This window comes from Pan troglodytes, chromosome 12 (genome assembly GCF_028858775.2).
Source record: "Pan troglodytes isolate AG18354 chromosome 12, NHGRI_mPanTro3-v2.0_pri, whole genome shotgun sequence".
Taxonomy (NCBI): domain Eukaryota; kingdom Metazoa; phylum Chordata; class Mammalia; order Primates; family Hominidae; genus Pan; species Pan troglodytes.
Window position 1 is genome coordinate 102,385,366 of NC_072410.2, and position 22,479 is coordinate 102,407,844.

The 22,479-nt window shown below is 49.3% G+C and overlaps 1 long non-coding RNA gene across 1 annotated transcript; it reads left to right on the plus strand.

Annotated features, from left to right (window-relative positions):
• The first annotated feature begins 3,564 nt into the window (after window positions 1-3,564).
• On the plus strand, window positions 3,565-16,002 carry LOC134807830 (uncharacterized). Its single transcript, XR_010149183.1, has 3 exons — window positions 3,565-3,765; window positions 12,254-12,494; window positions 13,565-16,002. It is a non-coding gene; the product is annotated as an uncharacterized LOC134807830 (long non-coding RNA).
• Window positions 16,003-22,479: the final 6,477 nt, after the last annotated feature.

Genomic DNA, 22,479 nt, shown 5'->3' on the forward strand with positions numbered 1-22,479 from the left:
CGAGTGTGCCCAGAGCCACAGGCCTGGAAGCCAGCCCAAGAGATGGATAAGCAGAGCAGAGGATCCAGGCGGAGCCTGAGCCAGAGCTGCAGCCCAAGGGGACCCTGGGGTGGGGTCTGGATAATGTCACAGCTGCTCCCGGCAGCTGCCCGCATGACAGCCCATTACCCAAGTGGAGGCAGAAGAGAAGTTGCTACCAGAGAGGGGGCCCTCAGAGAGTGGAAGGGCGGGTCCAGCCACCCATCAAAGGGAACAGTGTGTGGGCAGAAGGCTGCCTGGCCACGGCCAGGCCCAGCCCCCACAGAGGGATCAGAGCACCCAAGGCCCTGACCGCCTCTGAGTCATTGACCTTCATCTTCAAAGATCCTTCCCTAGAGACTCCTGTGATTCTTCCCTCCCTGAGTGACCTGGTGTCACTGTAAGTGTCTCAAAGTCTTTATTCTCGTTCTGTACCATCTTCCCCTACCCTTCTGCACATCACGTGGCTTCCCAGGAGGAACAGTTTCTCCAGGATGGCCCTGTGTCTCTTCAGGGTGATGCCTGCCTGCGACTCCCTCAGCGTGGGGAAGGAGGAGGCTGGGCCTCTCTCTCAGACCCCTGCCTGGGAATCCACCCCTCCGTGGACTTGGAGACCTGAACACTGGCCTGGCTTCCTCAACCCATCTATACCACAGGGAAAAGGGAGTGGGAAGGACTTTCTAGTATAAATGGGACCTTCAACACCTGTGAAAAGAAGGGGGAGGGGAACGGACCTAATGAGCTAATGCAACATGTGGATCTGGTTTAGATTCTGGTTTGAGTAAACCAATCACAAAAGACATTTTTGCAACAATTGCAGAAACACTAATACGGACTATTAGATGATATTAAGGAATTAGTGTTAATTTTGATGGATATGATCACGATATTATGTTTATATAGAAAACTGTTTTTGCATTTTAGAGACGCATACTAAAGTATTTAGGGTAAAACGTGTGTCAGTAATATTCTTTAAAATACTCAAGCAAAAAAAAAAGTCAATGAAGCAGATACAGCAAAATGTTAACAATTATTAAATCCAGGTGATGGGTATTGTGGGTTTATTATGTTATCCTCTCAATTTTCTGTATGTTTAATCCTTTTCATAATAAAAATTGTAAGATGGAAGAAGAAAAGGAAGAGAGGGGAAAGGGAAGAGAAGGAGGAGGAGGAGGGAGGGGGGAGGGCCGGGGGAGAAGTGGGAGGAGGAAGAAAGTCATAGACCTCCAGCAGGGTCAGTGTTCTCCACAGGATAGGGCAAGACACCCCAAAGTTGGCCTTGACTTTAACAGTCTTGATTCTAACAATCAGAGGTCCTTGGCTGCTCCTGGCACGGCCCTTCCTGGCAATAGCTTGCCCAGGCTCTCTGAGGGCCCAAGCCCAGCAGGAATGGATCACAGTCCCCAGTGCTGGCTACCTCATTGCCATGAGCTCTGAGATCTGGCCAGGCCCATGATACAGGAGGCAGTGCCTTGAGATGTGATGAATTGATTTCAGGCGGAAAACCTGAGGACTTGGCCCAGCAGACCCCCCAGGAAGCTGGAGCCCACGTCATCTGCAGTGCAGCCAAGCATGAGCTAACCTGTCTGTGTTTGCAGCAATCAAGACAGCACGATCCTTCCCAGAAGTCAGAGTTGGCTCGTACAAGCACAAGAGAAGTCATCTGCAGATCCGACAGCAAGAGTGGGCTTGCCAAGCTGGGTCTTTACGGGAATAGCCAGGGCACCACCCACACACACATACCTCGGGCCCCCAGGCTTAGCCCTCCTGGAGAGAGGATGCAGCCCATCCCCATTCACCATCCGGTCTCCAACATGCCTGGAAGCTAGCATCAGCCCTGATGCCTGCAGGGTGGGCAGTGTGAGCTCCCCAGGGGTCTCTGTACCAGGAGTCTGAAGTTCAGTGAAAGATTTCAGAAGTGGGCAAGGTGTTCCTCCTGTTCTGGGTATCCACACACTCAACAAACATTCGCTGAGCACATACTTGTTGCTGTGGCCAACCACTGTCAGACTGAGGGCCACAGGGATGAGTACATTGCAAGCCCTGCCCATTGAGGCTCGCAGTCTATGGAGGGAACAGCACCAGACTCCGACCAACCCAGACCAACCGGGAGGGATCAAAGCATGGGGTTCTGCTCTGTGTGGCCTGGCAGGGTGGCAGCACCTCTGCAGCCATGACCAGCATGGGCTAGCAGGCTCCTGGAGAGATGTAACAGAAGATAGAAAGTAGCTGTTCTCAAAGTGTGGCCTCCACACCTCCAGCAGCAGCATCCTCTGGGAACTTAACTAAAAATGCAAATTTCCAGGTCCTGCCCCAAACCTACTACCTTAGCTTGTGATGCTATACAAAAGTACCATAGACTGAGTGGGTGGCTTATAAAACAACAGAAATTTCATTTTTACAGTTCTGGAGGCTGGTAGCCTGAGATCAGAGTGCCAGCATGGTTGGTTGCAGAGGGCCCTCTTTTGGTTGCAGAAAATGGCCTTTTCATTGTAACCTCACATGGCAGAAAGGGGGTGAGAGAGCTCTCTGGGGTCCCTTTCATAAGGGCACTAATCCCATTGGTGAAGTCTCCACCCTCATGACCTGACCACCTCCCAGAGGTCTCATATCCTAATACCATCACATTAGGGGTTAAAATGTCAAAACATGAATTTTGGGCAGGATTGGTGGGGGCAGATATAATCAGTCCATAACACCTGCTATATCAGAAACCGGAACTGGAGCCTAGAACACTGTGTTTAACAAGCCCTCCAGGTGATTCAGGTGCATGTTCAAGTTTGAGAACAGAAGGCTGCACCTACTTGAGGTGTGGCCCGGGTGTGGTGGCTCACACTTGTAATCCTAGCACTTTGGGAGGCTGAGGCAGGCAGATTGTCTGAGCTTAGGAGTTCGAGACCAGCCTGGGCAACACAGTGAAACCCCATCTCTACTAAAATACAAAAAATTAGCCGGGCATAGCAGCATTTGCCAGCAGCTACTCGGGAGGCTGAGGCAGGAGAATCGCTTGAACCTGGGAAGCAGAGGCTGCAGTGAGATGAGATCGTGCCACTGCACTCCAGCCTGAGCAACAGAGCGAGACTCCATCTCCAAAAAAAAAGAAAGAAAGAAAAAGAAAAGAAAAAAGAAAAGGGAGTTGTGAGGAAGCAGATTTCAGTTAAAGGGAAAAAACAAACTTTCCAACTGACAGCTGCTAAGCAATGAACCCAACAGCCTCATCCACCCATAGTGAATTCCCATGCCTGGACATCTGGAATGTAGGCTGGGAATATTCTCCAGGACAGGCTAGGTTATAATGTCCTACTATACAAACAGCCCCCAAATCTCAACAAGCTTAACCCTTGCTCATGCAAAGTCTGCTGCAACTTGGGCGGCCCTCCAGGGCACTGTCTTCTTGCAGTGCCTCGGTGGGCCTGGCTGCTTTGATCTGGGGCTTTGCTGTCTCAACGCAGGCACTTGTCTGTGATCAGTCCTGAAAGGGAAGAGGGACTTCCCTCTTACCTGGGGAATGGCTCGGGGATTTTCACTGCCTCAGCTCAGAATTGTGACAAACATTACTTTTGCTCCATCTCACAGGTCAGAAATGCCACTCGGCCCCTCGTAACTGCAAAGGGACTGAAAGGTGTGGTCTCCCAGAGGTCCAGGAAGGAAAGAAGCCCTGGGAAGTTTTCCACAAGGCCCAGCTTCTTCTCAAGGAGACTGTGGATAAGGAAAGAAGGCAGGCAAGGCTGCTGTGCTGGAAAGAAGGTAGATTACCTTAAAGATCGTTTCTAAACCTAAGATTCTACTTTTCTATAATTCTCTGGTTCTGAAATGGTTTAAATTGCCAAGTGGTTCTACACTCCTTGGAAGTTCTAAGGTTCTGGGAGGGTTTAGTCATAACTCAGCTCACAACGTGGCCACTGCAGCCCCTTCAGGTCCCTTGGACTCCAGGCCTCTGGCAAGCAGGGCCCAGGGCAGAGGAGGGTGCAGTGGGTGCTGCCTTGGGCTGGAAGGGAACGGAGACCTGAGCGGTCCTGGCCCTGGTGAAGGGCAGGGGCTGCGAGCATTCAGACAAGTCCAGGGAAGAAATCAGCCTTCTCCCAAGTTGGGCTGAGGAGGAGCAATTATAGCCTTTTCCTAAGGAAGGAAAGAAAAACAGATTTGATTCTGTATTCCTGGCCCATGAGTCAGTTGTAGAGTAGGTCAGCACCTACAGAGGCTTTAAACTGGGGCTGATCTCAGGAGTGTCGCCCCCACTCCGACCCCTGTCTCCTCACACCCATGGGCCACCCCCCACAACTGTAGGGAGGACACAGCAGTCTAGGAAACTGCTCTGCCCCTGTTCTTGGGGGCATCCTCCTTGCTGCATCTGGAATGCGACTGACTTAGCAGGGAGCAAGAAGCAGTTGAGCAAATATTCAGAGGCTCCGGAGGCTGGCGGCCCCTGCTGTCCCCATGAAGAGGAGGGGTCACCACCTGACCCAGCTCTGCTGGGCCCCTGGCCACGCTGGGTGCCTTCCCTTCTCCATTTCAGTTAAGATGTCACCATTATGGGAGCTCCAGCGGAGAAGTCTCTAATGGGGTCAGAGCCCTGGGCCTAACACTAAATGCTTTGGCCTTCTCCTGGGGACGGATGGCCATTGTTCTTAGTCTGGGTATGTTAAGTTGCTGTGCCCTTTGCTGAAAGATAAATTGCATCTCTGCCCTGAGGGAGAATGAATCACATTGATAATTCTCTTGATTAAAGCCCATTTATTTAGGATCCTGCTTGAGGTTGTTTTTTAATAGATGGATTAGGGAGTAATTCAAAAACGACAAAAGGGTACAGTAATTGGGTTTCCCCTTGGCCTGCAAATGTTATCATCAGAGAAAGTAGTAAGAGGGGCTAGGACTCACAAGGTTTGGTCAAACGGTTGCCTGGGAAGCCTACAGTGATGAAGGGGGAGGAGAGCAGCCCTGAAGCACAGGGCTAGCTCCATTCAACTTCTCCACCAAGCAAATGGAAAATCCCAAGGCGCGGAGGACTGAAAGGATGAACCACAGGCTGTAAGACCATGACAGAACAGGCGAGGAGCCCTTTTCCCTGCACTGCCAGTGGCTCCATCCCCCAACGGTGCTGCCTCTTTTGCATTTCAGCAACAGAATTTTGCCTGAACCCCCAGGTTATGGGGTGACCTACAAGCCACACTCAAAAGCAGATGAACGGAGAGGCAGAGCCCATGTAAACTTTGCGCCTGGACCCAGACAGGTTGAGGCCCTGAGCCAACAGTCTGGCTTTGAGATGCTGTTGTGAATGTGCTTGGCCAGAAGCCAAGTGAGACCAACCAGACACCCAAGAGGTGGTCTGCAGCCATGGAGGAGGGTCCATCCTGGCCTCAGTAGCCACAACCCTACATCCTACCTAGGGATCTCCAGACCAAGGTGCTCTCACTCTGATGTGTGACCTGGGAAGAGCTCTTCATGTCTCCAGGCCTCAGTCTCCTTAGCTGTACAAAACACTGGTGGGGATAGTTTGGATAGGCCTGTTGGGACACCCTTACCTGCCTTATCAAAAGCTGCAACAAGTATTTTTAAATGCTGTCAAATCTGTCAACACTTCTTGTGCGGCTTGAAGGAGAAGCTCTCAGATCTGATTAAGCTCATCCTCGCAGTGGACTCACTTCTACTGGGCTGGAGACATCCCTCTGGGTATGCCCCTGGAACAGAGCCAAGCTTCCCCTTCCAGGGGAAAGAAATGGGGCTTATGGAGAAGGCCAGGTTGGCTGTAGGGCTGAGCAGAGGAGCAGGAGGGAGGCTGCCTTCAGGGGCCACAGTTCCTTGCCCAGATGCCTGAATTCTTAAGTCTTTCATTTCATAAAAGATACAAGAAAATGGGGCATCCAGGCAGGACACAGTGGCTCAAGCCTATAATCCCAGCACTTTGGGAGGCCGAGGTGTGTGGCTCACCTGAGGTCAGGAGTTCGAGACCAGCCTGGCCAACATGGTGAAACCCTGTCTCTACTAAAAATACAAAAACTTAGCCAGGCATGGTGGAGTGCACCTGTAATCCCAGCTACTCGGGAGGTTGAGGCAGGAGAATTGCTTGAACCCAAGAGGTGGACATTGCAGTGAGCCAAGATTGCGCCAGTGCACTATAGCCTAGGCAACAGAGTGAGACTCCTTCAAGAAAGGAAAGAAAGAAAAAAAGAAAAGAAAAGAAAAGAAAGAGGGAGGGATGGAGGGAGGGGAAGGGAGGGGAAGGGAGGGGAGGGAAAAAAATAAAATAGGGCATCTAAACCACCACCTTGAAAACACAGAACTGGGGCTGCCCAGGAGTCCACAGGCCCTAAATTTGGGCCAGATCTTTCTCAAATATCACCATACTAGCTCCATATAATTCCCCTTTCTTATTCCCCTCTCTCTTCTTCTTCTCCTCCTCCTCCTCACTTCCCATTTGGCTGTCCAAAAGCAAATTTAAACAGCCTGATCAGACTTCTAGAGGCTGCAGAAAGCATCTTGGGGCTGCAGATATGAGAATTTGGAAATCAGTTCCGCTGAGCCCCTTAAAAGAGGAAGCTCGCAGGATGCAAGGCTTTCCAGCTGGAAGGATCCTAGTTTCACTCTGGTCAGAAATCTCACGGTGGCCTCCCCAAGAGGCTGTATGACTCCCCAACCCCAGGATCCTTATTGCATGACCCTATCAGGAAGTGCTTCCCTCCGTGTCTCCACATTGGAGACCAAGTCAATACTCCAATGCCAGTGGGGCCAAACCCATCGTGATCAGGAGGCCCTGGTCCCGGGTCCTTCAGCTACAAGGACTCACAGCAGAAATTCAGCTCATTAGAAAGGGGAGTGCTGGGCCATGGGCTGAAGAGAAGGCTCTCAGGTAAAGGGCCTGAGGGAAGGTCTGACCCCTCTAAGCACCCAGGAGACTCTGGCAATTCAGCTTCCCTGGGAATAAAGCTGTGAGAGCGCACATCTTCTCAGGAGGGGAGCGAAGGAGCTCTGAGGTCAGCTGAGCCTATGCCTGGCCAGACACAGGCTAGCTGTGACCACAGACAGAGAGCCCAGTGCCAGGCCCACCACGGGCCCAGCTGCCATGGCTCTGCACACTCTAATTACATACTGGGGCACTAAACTGCATGTCTGGCCCAGAAATCACTGCTTCCTCCAAAGCAGGCTCTCTGAAGGCGTTACCTGTCTCGCCCAGCCCAGGTAGAAGGAAGATGGCAAGTTGGTGCAGCCAGGCAAGGGTCTGGATGCATTCTGACTCCCACTCCAGCCCTGTCTGTTTCACACCCCCTCCTCCCCATGCTCCATCTCCCCACTGCTGGGCACACATTCCCCCACCACTGTCTCAGTTCCCCTAGAGCTCAGATTAAAGAAACAGCTGGGGCTTCCATAACAAAATAGCATAGACTGAGTGGCTTAGCAACACAAATTTATTTCTCACCTCTCCAGAGGCTGGAAGTTTCAGATCCAGGTGCCAGAATGTCCGGGCTCTGGTGAGGGCTGTCATGCTGACTGGGAGAGAGCTGTCTTCTCACTGTGTCCTCACGTGGTAGAGAGAGCGTGTTCTGGTCTCTTCCTTTTCTTATAAGGACACTAATCCCATCACGGTGGCCTCGCCCTCATGACTCCATCTAAGTGAAATCAGCTCCCCAAGCCCTTACCTCCTAATACCATCACATTTTGGGTTAGGGTTTCAACACATGAATTTTGGGAAGACACAAGCATTCAGTCCATAATAGACCATACCAGCTTGCGGCTTTCTTCCTAAACACACACAGCTCTATCCTGGCCCCATCTCCTAAGTGCCAGGCCCTCTACTTGTCCTTCCCAATGGATGCGGGAATCAGATGGGGCAAGGATGGATACAAAGTGATCTGCAGAGCCTGGCCACACCTCTTCTGACCCTTGCCACACTGATGACTTTGCCACAGGCCTTACCTGGTTCACTTCCCGCCAGTTCCAACTCTCATCAGATCCGAACAACTTGTTATTATCTTTCTATTTTGCTGCCGTGATGGGTAGCATGGTCCTCATAGCATACCCCTCAGACATGGCCACAAGTGAGCAGTGCCATCCCTGGCCTCCCTCGGGAGCCTGGCTCCCTCTGCTATAGAAGAGATTGCATGCTCTCACTGGGCTCGGCTTTCATGGCAGTTGAATAAGATGGTGCATGTGCAGACACCTAACACAGCAACTGAGCCCTCGGAGGGTGCTCAGCTACTATCTGTGGAACCCAAGGGGCAGTCTGGGGAAATCCCAGAATAACTGTGCACGCCATCTCTGACTGACTGCCCCTACATGGATCATCTTCCCGGGCCCTGAGACCGGTAGAGGCAGAAATGGTGGGTTCCTCAGCCCTCTGGAACCCTGCCTGCATGAAGTCCGAGTTTCCATGGCCAGCTGGGGTTGGGGGTGCCAACAGAGCAAGGCCCAGGCAAGTCACTTTCCGCCCCTGAGCCCCTGACTCTTCATCAGTAAACTGCTGATTTAAAATTCCCTCACCCCAAGACTGGTGGGTGTTCTCTTTAGAAAGTGCCGAGAGACTCTGCACAGCAATGGGAACTTTGGTTTCCTCTTGGCTGTCTTGGAAAAGCAAGGAACTAACAGGAGAGAAAAACAGCAGCCCCAGAAAAGAATGAACCTCATTCAGGGTCTCAGCTTGGTACCCAGACAGACAAGCAGGAGGCCTTTCCAGAAGTTGCCAGAGCCAGGCTTCTAGGCCCTGCTGGGTGGGGAAGGCTTGTGGTTTCTGCTTTTGCTAAGGCAGCAAAGGCCAAGGAGCAATTTAGTTCAGAGACTTGCCTGTGGCTGAGGCTGGCTGAGGGTGTCTGAGAACCCCTTGCCAGGGCACACCCTTGGCAGTTTGGGAGCCAGAGAACAGAGTGTACTCTTGTGAGTTGCTGCATCTCTGTTTTGAAAAATTTGAGTTGGGGTGCAGCCGACCTCCTGTGTCCCTTCATAAATCCTGTTCCACTGTGGATCAGCTTCCTCCCCCATACAGGGAAGGACTGGCCTGGGTGTTCCCTTCTAGTTCTAGTTGCACCATTCCAGGTCAGTTTTAGACTTATTAAGAGTAAGAGCACGTGAGCAGACATTTGGACACACACACACATCGGGACATATACCATGCACAGGCCAGCACCTTCACACATGCACATACGCAGCACAAACATAAACATACAAACACATGCAGGGATCCCAATTCAGTTTTCAGAAAAATGGAACTCAGCTGGGTGCAGCGTCTCACACCTGTAATGCCAGCACTTTGGGAGGCTGAGGCAGGGGCATCACTTGAGGTCAGGATTTCCAGACCAGCATGGCCAACATGGCAAAATCCCCTCTACTAAAAATTTAAAAATTAGCCAGGCGTGGTGGCACATGACTGTAATCCCAGCTACTCGGGAGGCTGAAGCAGGAGAATCGCTTGAAACCAGGAGACACAGGTTGCAGTGAGCTGAGATCGTGCCTTCAGCCTGGGCAACACAGAGTGAGACTATATCTTAAAAAAAAAAAAAAAAAGGAACTGAACTCAAATTTTCAGGGCCATTAACATTTTGAAAAATACTTTCCTTCTGCTTTTTGGGATTGAGGCCAGGTTACACTGTTCCCAGGGAGTAAGACAGGGTTACAGAGAGGCAGGTTTTTTTTGTTTTTGTTTTTGTTTTTTTCTTCTCTCTCCCTCTCTTTTGATTTATTGCTTTCCTTAAAAAGAAAAGGAAGTAGGATTAACTTATTCTCAACAGTGAAAAATGCTACCTCTTTCCCAAAGTAGTTGAATTGATTTTGTTCAATATTTGGAGGAGGCCAATTTACCAGGTCTTGATAAAGAGATGAAGGGAGCAGCTCTTGGTTTTTAGCTGTGTCCCTCCCTGTAAGTCAGCACGGAGGGCAAGCAATGCTGGTCCCCAAACAACCCTCTAGGATGCCCCTCTGGACACCAAACTTGACCCTGCCACATTCATTACAGGTCCTGCTAGGGAGAATTGTAGACTCCTAGAAGACCGGCTGGCAGAACACATTAAAATGACAGGTCAAGACCAGAAGGAAGGGCCACCAGGGCCACAGGGGTTCATTTTCCCATGAAAGGTAAAGGAGAGGTCCCTTCAGGTTGAAGTGTTCGGGGAAGAGTTTGTAGAGGAGACGAAATTTTAGCTGGCCTGAAAGCTGTGCCTAGTGACTGGTCAAAAGAAGAGAAGAAGGAATTCCAGGAAAGGGGACCAGCAGGAGTGAAGGCAAGGAGACCTGGACTTCTTTGAAAGGTCTCCTGAGTTCAGGGTCTGAGGAGTGGCCCAATGGGACCACAAAAAAAGAGCTTTCTGGTGAGTGATGCAAGAAAAGAGGTTGAACTTCATCCAAAGGGCAATGGGATGAGAGGGGAAGCATTGCAGATATTTAAGTAGAAAAGAGCTACAGGCAACTAATATTTTAAGAGCAGTAACTCTTAAGACGTTGGCAGGGTGACCGGAAGGGGACAAACCCTTTGACCACTTTCACACAAAATCATGCTCAAGAAGCCTTTTCTAAAGGGCCTGGGTAGCGTCGACACCACAAGGTTACAGCTGAGGCTGCCTGATGCCAGCCAGAAAGGTTAACACAGTCTCACATCCTGCTGCTCTTTGTAAGAGCTTGGGATGACACGTTTCTTATTTGCCTACTCATAATTTTCATTCAACTAAGTATGGAAATATAATTTCACTATTTTTTTCTTTTATTTATTTATTTATTTATTTATTTATTTACTTTTATTTTTTGAGACGGAGTTTCCCTCTTGTTGCCCAGGCTGGAGTGCAATGGCACAATCTCCACTCACTGCAACCTCTGCCTCCCCAGTTCAAGCGATTCTCCTGCCTCAGCCTCCCAAGTAGTTAGGATTATAGGAACTTGCCACCATGCCTGGCTAATTTTTTGTATTTTTAGTAGAGACAGGGTTTCACCATGTTGGCCAGGCTGGTCTTGAACTCCTAACTTCAGGTGATCTGCCCGCCTCAGCCTCCCAAAGTGCTGGGCATGATTACAGGTGTGAACCACCATGCCCAGCCACTTTTTAATTTTTTTAGAGACAGGGTCTTGCTCTGTCATCTAGGCTGGCTCATAGCTCACTGCAGCCTCAAACTCTTGGCCTCAAGCAATCCTCCCACCTTGGCCTCCCAAGTAGCTGGGATTCTGGCATGAGTCACAACACTTGGCAACTATTTTTTTTTTTCATTCAGCATTTTCAACCCGAGTCTGGACCCTCGAAACTATTATCATTAAGACTTTTATTATGACTGGTTTATGTCAACCTCTCCTACAAGAGGGTGAACTTTTCAACAGGCAGAAATGCTCTCATTCATCTCTGCCTCCCTAACCCCCAGCACAGAGACTGGCCTGTAGCAGAACTAAACAGATGATAAATTGGTCAAATCAGGTAATAGCATCTTAATTACCAGGCTATTTGCTCTAGTGGAAGTCTTGTCAATGATTTATTTTGCTTTAGAGGTTAAACTAGAGAAGTTGATATCCTTTATTTACCTTAATAATAAACTTGAACTATCAGGCCCTCTAATCCCGAAATTTTTTATTTTTAAATGTTTTGTAAGACCAGTCAAGTGCAGTAGTGAGAAGGGGGAAAAGGGTAGAACAAGGGGTTCAGTCTGTAACTGACTGTGAACAATCAATGCGATAACTCACTACCTTCAGACCAGCTGTTTTTTGTTTTTTTTGTTTTTTGTTTTTTTTTCAGTCTTGCTCTGTCGCCAGGCTGGAGTGCAGTGGCGCAATCTCGGCTCACTCCAGCCTCCACTTCCCAGGTTCAAGTGATTATCCTGCCTCAGCTTCCCAAGTAGCTGGGACTACAGGCATGCACTACCACGCCCAGCTAATTTTTGTATTATTAGTAGAGACGGGGTTTCATCATGTTGGCCAGGATGGTCTTGATCTCTTGACCTCGTGATCCACCCCCCTCAGCCTCCCAAAGTGCTGGGATTACAGGCGTGAGCCACTGCGCCTGGCCTGAAATTTTTTTTTTAAGAAAAGGCTAATTCTGGGCTTAAAAAGTATTCAACTGGACATCTGCAGCAGAGAAATTCTTTTAAACAGGTCAGAGCCCAAAGCCCATTGAATAGTTCGTCTGCTTCCAGCCCATGATGACTGAAGCTGAGGACACAGGAATGCCCGTCCTGCCTGCTGGGGATACCACCTTCCTCTAGGTGTTGTAAGCCAGGCATTGCAGTAGGTAAAACTGCAAGCCCCCAGCTAATTCTGAAAAACACTCTTGTTGCAGGTGGAGCTCCCCAGAAGCAGACTGCAGAGAACGGAGTGCAGGAAGATTCCCAAGGAGAGCCTCGGGATGAACGCCTACGGAGAAGGTGGCAGTGGGATCAGGCAGATGGAGAGGCTGGCTGCGATGCAGTCACAACCAGGCCTCCACTGAGCCCACGGGGAACCCTGAAACTGGGATGGCCCTTCAGAGTTATCCCCAGCTGGAGCATGGACCAGGCCTTTACATCTTCCCCTTCGATCAGGTAGGCTGCCCCTAAGGCGGGACATAACCTTGGGTAAGGCAGCTGTCCCCAGGGAGGCCAGCAGCAGCAGCAGCAGCAGCAGCAGTCTCCATAACTGGAAATTAAGACCTTCCATCCCGAGTGTGGGTCTCAGCTCAGCCCAGTATCCACTGCAACCTTGAATGACCTGTGCAGCTTCCCAGGTGCATGGAGGACACCTGGATGCTCAGGGCCTGGAGAGAAGGACTAAGTAGAGTGACTTGGAGAAAGCTCTGCCTTCAAATCTTGGCTCTGCCACTTACCTGCTGTGTCTGTTTAGGTTAATACCAAACTTTCTGAGTCTCAGTTTCTTCATTTGTAAAATGGCAATAATATCCACCTCATAGGGTTTTTAAAAAATCAAAGTAGTATAAAACACGCTCTGGCACAGTCCAATCTTTTGTAAATAGTGCTGGTAATGGGTGACCATAGTAATTGTTGCTATCTCAGCAGCCACAGAGGCAAGATGATCCCCTGGTACCTGTGCCAGAACTCCCAGAAGGGAGCTATGCCAAAGTCTAGGTCAAAAGCTAGTAGGTATATGGACTGTTGGGCCCCAGGGGGTCTGAGAGAGTAGCTACTCATCTTCTTAAATCCCAGGCCAGTGTCCTGCTGGGATCAAGGATACTGCTGTAGAGAAGTCATCAGGAAAAAGGACAATACTGGGAAAAGGGGTTTCAGCTGCTCTTGCTGACAGAACACATGGCATCCTCCATGTGCCAGGCACAGAGAGGGTGGGGCCGTGGGCGGGTGGGACAGTCCCTGTGCAGGCTGCGGGCATCTTCATGCTGCTGGCCTGTCCACGGGCTGTGACCACATGACAGATGAGGGGGGCTTAGATTTCTCTGTCTCCTCTTTCAGTTGACAAGTGGAAAGCTACCTAGCTGGGACCCCTTCCAAGCACACGGGAAGTGCAAAACGTAACACCATAACCAAGGCCGAGACTGGATGCTGGAATTCTGACCTTCCCTTTGGGGGCTGGATTGGGAACTTCCCTTGGGGGCTGGAGCATTTGGTGGTGCTGAGATTGCTCATTCTTGCCACTCTCCTAGACAGGAGGTCCCATGTGGATTCTGGAATCAGAAAAGCCTGCTTCCTGAGTTTGAATCCAGTCTTCACCCTTCAACTGTGGGACCCTGGACAAGAACCAACATCTTCCAGCAGAGACCACCAAGAACACACTTGTGGTTGAATAAGCTAGGTTTATTAATTACTGCAGTGAGAGAGAATACACACCAGGGTGTCTTAGTAAGAGGGAGTTAGACAAAACCTATGATAGAATTGGGGTTGGTTTGAGAGATTTGGGGAGAGGGTAAGTGTATTAGTCCATTTTCACGCTGCTGATGAAGACATACCTGAGACTGGGAAGAAAAAGAGGTTCAATTGGACTTGCAGTTCCACATGGCTGGGGAGGCCTCAGAATCATGGTGGGAAGTGAAAGGCACTTCTTACATGGTGGTGGCAAGAGAAAATGAGCAAGAAGCAAAAATGGAAACCCCTGATAAAACCATCAGATTTTATGAGACTTATTCACTACCACAAGAATAGCACAGGAAAGATCAGCCCCCCATAATTCAATTACCTCCCCCGGGTCCCTCCCACAACCCATGGGAATTCTGGGAGGTACAATTCAAGTTGAGATTTGGGTGGGGACACGGCCAAACCATATCAGTAAGGAAGTGGCAGTTTACTTTCAATTGGCAGCTGTAAGAAACTGGGGGCAATTCTGTGACGCAGTGTCTCAATAAATCACATCTATAAGGAAGGGAGATGGCAACAAGGATACAGCTGTAGCAGGAAAAGAAGTAACAGTCACTCATTTTGGCCAAGAGGGGGTGTTTGGTATTTTGCTGCGGTACACTGACATTGTTTTTGTCGGTGCTTAGAAAAAATTATGACACGGTCTTGCTTTGTCTCATTTTATCATAGTCTCAGCGTAGCCTTGTCTGAGGTCAGCACCCTGTGAGGGTGTTTATGTCCTGGAGGACAAGAACACAGGCTAGCCGTGAATGGAAGGCCAGCTTCCAAATCTCAGGGGCTTTTTTCCTTCCTCAGAGGTTACTAAATCCCTCCATGTATAAATCTCTCCACCATAAAATGGGGGTAAGAAGGCCGGGCGCGGTGGCTCATGCCTGTAATCCCAGAACTTTGGAAGGCCGAGGCAGGTGGATCACCTGAGGTGAGGAGTTTGAGACCAGCCTGACTAACATGGTGAAACCCTGTCTCTACTAAATACAAAAAATTAGCCAGGCATGGTGGCGGGTGCCTGTAATCCCAGCTACTTGGGAGGCTGAGGCAGGAGAATTGCTTGAACCCAGGAGGTGGAGGTTACAGTGAGCTGAGGTTGCGCCATTGTACTCCAGCCTGGGCAACAGGAGCAAAACTCCATCTCAAAAATAAATAAATAAATAAATAAATAAATAAATAAATAAATAAATAAAATGGGGGTAAGAGCTCTACCTTGTAGGGCAGTTTTGAAGAATGCATAAGACGATGTGACACAGAGGGCAACAGCTCGTTTCGTGTTATTCTCCCCCCGACGAACCCCATAAGAACACCACACAGCAGCTGCTCGAACACCAATTTTATAGGTTGGGAAACTAGATGGAAAAGGTCAGTGTATTTTGATGGAAATCAGAAGTGAAATAGCCATCCATGCTAAGAGTGCAACTAAGCTTCCCATTTTGAGCGCCAGCAGCAAATAACCACCAGCAATTGACACGGGGTGGCCAGCTCGGCACAGGGTCACAGTGGGGTTGGAGCACTGTCCAGGACCTGGTTTTGGGGAAAGCGGGGGCAGCATCAGGACCTGGGGGGTGGGGAGTGGTCATCACTGGAACCATGATGCCTGTGTTTCACTTGGCAGCTTTCGCACTGAGCTCACAGAGAGATGGCCTTAGGCGCAGAATCCAGACAGCACCCCTGGGAATAGAGTGCACCCTGACTCTGGGTCAGGGACTGAGCAGGGACCAGAACCAACTTCTTTTCTTTCCCACACATCATCTTGTCTGCTAATAATAGAGTTCATCACCAGTGAGATTTCCAGAATAAAGCCCACCCAGCTTTTTCCCCTAATTATATCCTCTCCCTGGTAATTGCAGAGTTGTTCAGGGCCTGCATCTGGCTTGTAAGAGCATTTCCAGGAAAACCAGATTGAGTACCACCTCTCACTTGATAGAACAAAAGGAAAGTTGCACACTTTGAAGGCTCAGCTTCTCCAGTAGAAAGTAACCAGTGGGGCTATAGAAAGGCACCAGGTATGGAATCCCAAGTCAGTTCCTTCTCAGCTATATGGATTTAGGAATACATTTAGCCTTAACATGCTCAGCTGTAAAATGGGAATAAAAAAACTGCACTACCCTTCATATTCCCGAAGACTGTTGCAAAAATGATCTTTATGGATTCACATGTAAAAAGAACTGCACAATAATAAAAAACGTATTTCCTATACAGTGATTTTGTTTACCAGCAAATAAAACAAATTTGACACAAAATGAAAAGGTCATATATTATAACTAAAGTCTCCTTGGTGATATAACTAATGCTCTTCTTTAATGTTACCTAATGATGGTTAAATCTAGGAATTTGCTGTTTTAGAAATCACCAAAAAACCATCTGGGATGTCCGGGCTCTGCTTAGTAAGGCAGAGAAGTTGACTCTTACATATTATTTGATCCATCCATTGGCTATAGTTTGTATATTGTTCCCCACCAAATCTCATGTTGAACTGTAATCCCTAATGCTGGAGGTGGGGCCTGGTGGAAAGTGTCTGGCTTATGGGGGCAGACCTCTCATGACTTTGTGCTGTCTTCAGATGGTTAGTTCTCATGAGATCTGGTCATTTAAAAGTGTGTGGTGCCTTCTCCCCGACCTTGCTCCCATTCTCACCATGTGATGTGCCTGCTTGGCCTTCGCCTTCCGCCATAATTGGAAGCTTCCTGAGGCCTCCCCAGAAGCAGATGCCACTATGCTTCCTGTACAGCCTGCAGAAACATAAGCCAATTAAACCTCTTTTCTTTATAAATTTCCCAGTCTCAGGTATTTCTTTATAGCAGTGCAAGAACAGTCTAATAAACCATTCAACAAAGATTTGTGGAGTATCTACTCAGCGCCAGCTTCAGTTCTAGGAGATGGGATAGAAATTGGGAAATAAATTCATTAAGAAGCCCTGGAAACCAACTCTTCAGGCTTCAGAGTGACTGAAATTGCTCTTTCTCTGGCCCTGACCATCCACGGCTCATCTGAGGCTGCAGATATCCAGATCTCCAGCAGGGCCCAAAGGGTTTCATCCATACATGTCCTTATGGATGAAGGTCCTTATGAAGTCGCCAAGAAGATTACAGCCTGGACTACAGCCTTGGGCTGAAAGTGGCTGAGAGCAAGACAGGATAGATGATACTAAGGAGGGTCCCAGGTTGGGGTAGCATCCTCACCCCATCTGAGGGAGAGGCTGAGTTCTGGTCAGCTTTTCTTCTTCATGCAGCCCCAGGGCTGAACAGATCTCGTCCTCATTGTATGACATTCCCTTAGAGCAGCTCCACATTCTCATCTCTTCAGTGTGAAACTCCAAGCCACCTCCCTGAGCAAATGGTCTAACCCTAGTGTGCTCCACCCTTTCCATTTTCTTCCCCGGTCAGGCAATCTGGAAGACACCAGAATCCAGAACAGTCTATTTCCCAAAGTCTGAATCATTTTGTTTGCTCTAGTACAATGCCATTGTTGGCCTTGGGGGAAGGCAGGGGTGATCAGCAGAATAAGTCAAGTTGGACTTCGGCTTAGGGACACTAGTCAAGTTGGGCTTGGGCTTAGGGACAGGACATTTCATTCTTTGTCTAGGTCTCCTACCAGTATACAGTCCTCATGAGGTCACCTCTGGGACTTCAGGGTCACACTCTGCCCTGAGTGCTCCCCCAGCTGCACTGTGACCGGCCTTGCCCCAGCCTCAGCCTCTTGCCCAGATACAACCCTGAGAACTGGTGGTTAATGGTCAAATCCGACAAGACAGTGGAGCTGGGACTCCTGCCCCAGCTTGCAGATCTCTGCTTCCTGCAACTGCCTACCTGAACATGGGCTTCTGACACCCACAGTCATCGTTCTCTCAGGTCATCAAACAGATAATGATCCGCTCAAACACACATACATATAAAGGGACACAAATCCACACATGGAGGCACACAATTTATACACACATAAGCACACACACACATCGCTCAAAGCACGAACTTTAATTCCCAGAGTCATGATATATAGTGAAGGAAGAGGAAACAGTGCTTTTTGAAGCGTGATCAGCCTGCCCTGCTCCCCAGCCCACTGCAGAGCACGTTCATTCCCCTTTGTTCTTCTTCCTGTTTTAAGACTGTGTCCCTATTGGTGCATCAGAAATAGGACCATTACAGAGTCATCCACCCGCCCCCATACCCATCACTTAATCCCCGAAGACCTGGCAGAAGCTTCCATTATTCCCTTTGGGCTCTTTGGGTCAGGTCACATTCTTGAGATCTTTTATACCCTTGTCCAAATAACCCCTGGGGGCTTTGCTCGTCCGGTTAGGCAGGCAATGACAGAATCATTTTCGCCAGGATCACTCTGCAGAATATAAATGTGGGTGAGTGTGTGGAAGGGAAAGACCATGTGCTTGGGTGAGCTCATTAAGGAACAGTCCAGGCAAACACTGCCCAGTCCTCCCAAGGTCACCTCTGGGACTTCAGGGTCACACTCTGCCCTGAGTGCTCCTCCAGCTGTGCTGTGACCGGCCTTGCTCTGGCCTCAGTCTATTGCCCAGACACAGGCCTGAGGATTAGCAGTTAATGGTCAAACTCCACAAGACAGTGGAGCTGGGGCTCCTGCTCCAGCTTCCAGATCTCCGCTTCCTGCTACTGCTTACCTGAACACAGGCTTCTGAGACCCACAGCCCTGAGAGGGTGGGCTGAGCCTGCAGGGCCCGTGACCCTGGATCCCCAAGCTCAAGCCCCCCAAATCCAGGGCAGCAAGCAGCCTGGTGGTTTGTGTCCTGCAGCTATTTTCAAAACACCTAGAGGGCCCAGCATGGTGGCTCACACCTGTAATCCCAGCACTTTGGGAGGCCAAGGTGGGTGGATCACTTGAAGTCAGGAGTTTGAGACCACCCTGGCCAAGATGGTGAAATCCCGTCTCTACTAAAAATACAAAAAATTAGCCAGGCATGGTGGCGCATGCCTGTAATCCCAGTTACTCGGGAGGCTGAGGCAGGAGAATCACTTAAACCCAGGAGGCAGAGGTTGCAATGAGCCAAGATCGTGCCACTGCACTCCAGCCTGGGCAGCAGAGCGAGACTTCGTCTCAAAACAAACAAGCACCTAGAAAATGTTTGCTCCCAGCTAGAATTCATGTTGAGATGGGAGGACTCGAAGAGGAATAGAGCTGGGGTGGCTCCTCAAGCCTGGGCTAAGAAGACGTGCCTATGGTGGAGTTTCCAAGGCAGAAGTTAGGAAATCCCAAAAGGCCAGGGAGATGGCAGCCCTACTTGGCTTGGCATTGGTCAGTCTACAGTTGGAGTTTGGGGGTCCTGGTGTTCCAGCTCTGGAACTTGCTCCTTCAGGAGCCGCCTTGGACAGAGGAGGGTGAAGCCTTCACAGTCACTTCTGGCAGGGACAGCCAAGTGCTGACCCAAGGGTGGCTGGCCTGGAGCCCAGCAGATATTAGACTTAAACGTCCACAGTCAGAGGAGAGCAGGGTGAGGCTCCAGATGGCAGAGCTGGGGCCCCTCAATAGACGGAACAGGGGGGCGGCCTCTCCCTACAGGAAGGCAGCCTTATCCAAGGCTGGAGATGGTGCTCTCCTGAGGGCACACAGGCCCTGTTTCTGGAGGGGTGGAACTGGGGCCAGGGTGGCACCTTGGCAGAACTGCTCTGGGAAGTACCCTTCCGTGGGAAGCTGGGCTCAGTCAACTTTGAGGTCTCTCCCACTCAAGAAGGCCTTGGTTCTGAGTCTGTGGATGGGCTGAATTACTTATTGAGTGGAGGGTCCCGGCCTTCCCAGCAGCATCAAAGCCTCATGTCCCTGCAGGGCATTCCTGAGTAGCTTTTATCCTTTTATCTTGGGCTTTGAAGGGAGAACAATAATCCCGTGCATAAATTTAAAAATCTTGTAGTAGCCACAGGCTTTGAACATACACTTCACCCTCCCTACCACCTGCAGGCTCCCAAAGCCTCCTCGGGCTGGAAATGGGGACAGCAGAGGTCTAACACCTGGCTCAGCCTCCGCTGGACGCCAAAGCCCTTTGGCAAAGGGCGGAACTGGCATTTGGGACAGTTGGATTTGGCTTCCAGTCACTTGGAACCCTCCATAATAGCCATGACTTCAGGAGATTCTATGAAGACATGATGAGACCACAGCCACCTTGATGCCTTTCCAAGATGTCTTATCTTAGGTGCAGTGGCATTTCGGGTGAAGTCATTTCTAAGGGGAACCCCTTCCCATTTTTCAGTTCCTGAATAAACCAGAAGTTTGGATGGTTTAAAGAATCCACTTATCATCTGGATCAGTTAGTTAAGCAACTGGTTAAACTGCTCTGGATGTCAATCTTCTCATCTGACAAATAAAGATCACATAATCCAGCACCGGCATTCTGTGCTCCTGGGACTGGTTCTGTGTGGTGTCTGTGTGCTCAGCTCCAGGGAATCAGCCCTCAGCCCTGCTTGAAATAAAGCAGAGAAAGACATCCCTCCCCAATGGGACACTGGGACCTCTGACTCCTCTGGGCTTTCCAAGTCAGTGGACCAGAGCTCTCAATGCAGATTGCCAACTGGAAGAGTTGAAGCCAAGGCTAAGCCATCTCTAGTAAAGGACACTATAGAGAGGCCTTCTTGTTTGGGACACACACACATACACACACACTCCTTTCAGAACACAAACCACCTCTGATTCAACTTGGAATTCCTAGTTTTAAGCACAGGGTGTGGCATAAGGTGGTTGCTCCATAAAGAGGTGGTGATGGATGAACAAAAAATGAAAGAACAAAAACCCATAAAACCTACTGAGGTTATCCTGCCAGTGTCCTGAAAACGTGCCATGTCCCATTCCAGTTAGTCCTCACATCTTTAATCTGAATGAATGTTTACTTAATTACTAAAATCTCTTAAGAACTTTATGGGAGAGAGATAGCAGGGGTCCAGGAGGATGACCTGGGCTTCTCACTCCTGCTCCTGATGAGCTGTGTGACCTTGAACAACCACCCAGCTTCGATGGGCCTCATTTTCCATCTTTAAAATGAGAGGTTTGGACCAAATAACCTTGGAGGTCCTGCTTCCTTCTGGCAGTTTATGAAAATTAAAATCAATAATATCTTACAGAAAAAAAATCAATTCTAATAATGACATTGACTTTGAAATTGTAAAACATCTACCTTTCCAATCTGTGTTTTCTATTTGTTCAATTGAATACACATTTTTAGTTTTTAAAAAAGCAGCGGCAAAGGTTAAGAATGACTCTGGGCCATCTTTAAAAATCTGATGAGCGCTTGTCCTATTAGTGAGAGCTAACCTCTGCCAGAAGGGTCCAGGGGCACATGCATGACTGCTTAATCGGACACCCTGAATTACACCCAGAAACTCACAGATGCAGACTTTCAAAAAGATTTTGGACCCCACTGGCTCCATCCTGAGCTCCACTCTGGGCTCCACCCAAGAGCAGCAATAAACTATGAGAGCTGAGCAGCCTGGGCATGGCTTTCGAGGCCCCTTCTGATATAGTTTGCATGTGTGTTCCCTCCAAATTTCATGTTGAAATGTGATTGCCAGCGTTGGAGGTGGAGCCTGGTAGGAGGTGATTGGATTATGGGGGCAGATCCCTCGTGAATGGTTTGACACCATCCGCTTAGTAATAAGTGAGTTCTCACTCAGTTCACTTAGAATGTGGTTGTTTAAGAGTTGAGACCTCCACCTTCTCGCTCTCTTGTTCAGGCTCTCAGTATGTGACACCACCATGATTGGAAGTTTCCTCGGGCCCTCACAAGAATCAGACACTGGCACCATGCTTCCTGTACAGCCTGCAGAATCATGAGCCAGTTAAGTATTTTTCTTTATAAATTACCCAGCCTCAGGTATTCCTTTATAGTGACATAGAAATGGACTAACACACCTTCCCAAAGCCTGGCCACTCTGTTGTGTTTCAGAGGCAGAGGGAAGTGGCTTTACTCAGAATTGAGGGTGACTCTACCAATGACCAGCCCATCCTGCCAGACACAGGGTGAGTACAGACCCCTGAAATGCAAAGATGTCCCCCTGTGAGTCTCTGGCACCAGGATCCTGCAGGCATGAAAACTCAGTGGCCTCCTTAAGAGAAATGAACAGGGCCTTGCATACTGAAGGAGGGCCCCAGCCCACCAAGAACAAAGTTCTTGAACCAAAGAGAGAAAAAAATACCCTTGGTCCTGAGAAGATGCTTGATATGGTTAGGCTTTGTGTCCCTACCCAAGTGTCATCTTGAATTGTAATAATAATCCCCATAATCCCCACGTGTCAAGGGAGAGACCAGGTGGAGGCAATTGAATCATGGGGCAGTTTCCCCCATGCTGTTCTCGTGATAGTGAGTGAGTTCTCGGGAGATCTGATGTCTGATGGTTTTATAAGGGGCTCTTTCTCGCTTCCCTCGGCACTTCTCTTTCCTGCTGCCTTGTGAAGAAAGTGCCTTGCTTTCCCTTTCCCATGATCGTTAAGTTCCCCGAGGCCTCCCCAGCCATGCTAAACATTGAGTCAATCAAGCCTCTTTCCTTTATAAATTACCCAGCCTTGGGCAGTTCTTTATAGCAGTATGAAAACAGGCTAATACAATGCTCTAGTTGTAACTCATTCTGAGGTAGAAGAATTCTTGAGTTTAGCACTAAAGAGTTGGAAAATAACTGGCATCAGCAAAGGGTACTATGGGGGTAGGAGAAGTGGGCACTTGGTGCCCACCAACCAAGCCAGGGAGATAGATACCCCAAGTTCCT